Source organism: Haplochromis burtoni, unplaced genomic scaffold, assembly GCF_018398535.1.
Source record: "Haplochromis burtoni strain Fernald_Lab_line unplaced genomic scaffold, NCSU_Asbu1 Contig_121, whole genome shotgun sequence".
NCBI lineage: Eukaryota > Metazoa > Chordata > Actinopteri > Cichliformes > Cichlidae > Haplochromis > Haplochromis burtoni.
Genome location: NW_024582482.1, coordinates 1,774,032 through 1,775,870, shown reverse-complemented (window position 1 = coordinate 1,775,870; position 1,839 = coordinate 1,774,032). Strand labels below are relative to the sequence as shown.

Here is a 1,839-nt window from a genome sequence, read left to right as displayed (position 1 = left end):
AGGACAATTTTAGTAAGAGACGACAGTTATAAGTCACGTAAACTGGACAAAGGCATCTTTCTATTTTAACATAGAGTAACATTTTGAGCATGCACCGACATTAGCAGCATGAAAATCTTGGGCCACCACCTATTTCTTTATATTTAGCTTCTAAGGAGACCGAATTTCTTATATATTTTTAATTAAATTGTCTCTTTGTTACTAGCACCTTGTTGCAAAAGCACATGATTCATTCCTAACTCTTTAGTTAAACCTGTGGCAAATGTAACACAGGTTTAAGGGCACTGAATAGTATATTTACACCAACAAACTGATCCCAAGGTATTAGCAAAAAAATGGCATATTTCAGCATGGTGTGGTGCATTCTTAAAAGAGGAAATTGGACTAAAGAAGTGGCAGGCCAGTATCTGAAAATAATGTCCTTAAGAAGTAGGACAAAAAAAGAGGAAGGACCTGACACAGGACAGGACAGATGCTTCTTGCCCTTCAGGCGATCCTTCAGTTTACAAAAGTGTCATAAGAAATGTTGTGAGTGGACAGATGTCTGACTGTCAAGAAGCCATTCCTCAGAAAAGGCTGGTGTATGTTGAATTACATAAGAACTATACTAAAAATCTGTGTCAACATGGCTTATGGAGTGATGACATTTTTTTGGCTCAATTGTTTTTAAAGTGTAGGAGGTCAGGAAAGAGGTACAGTTAGCTGAGTGCCTGCAGCTAACTGTAAGATACGGTGGGAGCTCTGTCACGTTGATATTTCAGCTACTGGTGTTGTGAATCTTATCAAAGTTGATGTTATTATGAACACAGTGAAGGTACTGTCAGATTTTGGTCAGTCATGCAATAACATCTGTTGACTGTTTCATATTTCAGCATGAACTCCAAGATACTATAACTACACCAGAGTACCTGGATAGAAAATAAACACACAACATTATTGAAGCATTATCATGGGATCCGTCCTGACAGAGAGTGGAGCAAAAGGAGTCAACATTAAAAAATAAAGTATTGATGCATGCTCAATCATCCAGGAAAGTAAATCCCAAAAGGTTGATTCTGTTCACCTGGACGTAGTGTTGTTAGTGGAAGAAAAAAGAAATCTCCCAGTAAAAACGATACGTACAGATGAACAGAATCAACCTTTTGGGATACAAAAACAGCTTTGAATGTCCTTCAAGAAACTATTCTTCGAAAACTTGAAAACTGCTTAAAGGAATTACTAGAAAGTTTGATGTGAGTTTAGGCTGAAGGCATAGCAAATATTAAGACTCTTAAGAATACAAACGCAGTTGTTATATAAAAAAATAGTGGGTGGCTCAAGGCTTTGACACAGAACTGTATATTATTATTGTCATTATTAGCAGTAGCAGTAGTTATAGTAGTATTTCAGTAGAACTACACTTGAGCACCAAAGGTTTTTTGATAAGTTGAATAAAAACTTTAAAAAAAGTGCTCATTTTTTTTATGGAATGTTTGCGTTGATATGTTTGTTATATTTGTGACAGTGTCAGTGTAATTCATGATAAGAAATAAATATTCCTTTAGGTTTATTTGTGTTTTACTTCTATTTTCGTTTTATATGAATATGGTTTTTGGAAAAAGTTTTAGCCTAGATGGGCCAGGAACCATACAGGGCAAGTTCGGTGACCTCGGTCTACAACATAAAATGTAAAGAAAAGAGAGTATGCACAAAACTAAATTAAAAATCCTCTAACACCCTTAAAAACACTTGAGGGTTGAAATGTTGACTTTCGAAGTTTTTCAGTAAATGCCCTATAAAGGATTAAAATAATCAAAGTTAGCTTTATTTAGGACCGGACTTCTTATGATAGTTAAACTT

At 35.2% G+C, this 1,839-nt stretch overlaps 2 protein-coding genes across 2 annotated transcripts in view; both read right to left on the bottom strand.

Moving 5' to 3' along the window:
* LOC106633323 (adhesion G-protein coupled receptor G2) overlaps positions 1-1,839 on the bottom strand; it is a 33,744-nt gene that overhangs the window by 3,584 nt on the left and 28,321 nt on the right. The window lies entirely within an intron of this gene.
* Positions 1-1,839, bottom strand: part of LOC121815039 (adhesion G-protein coupled receptor G5-like) — a 3,976-nt gene that overhangs the window by 1,809 nt on the left and 328 nt on the right. The gene's annotated exons all lie outside the window — the stretch shown is intronic.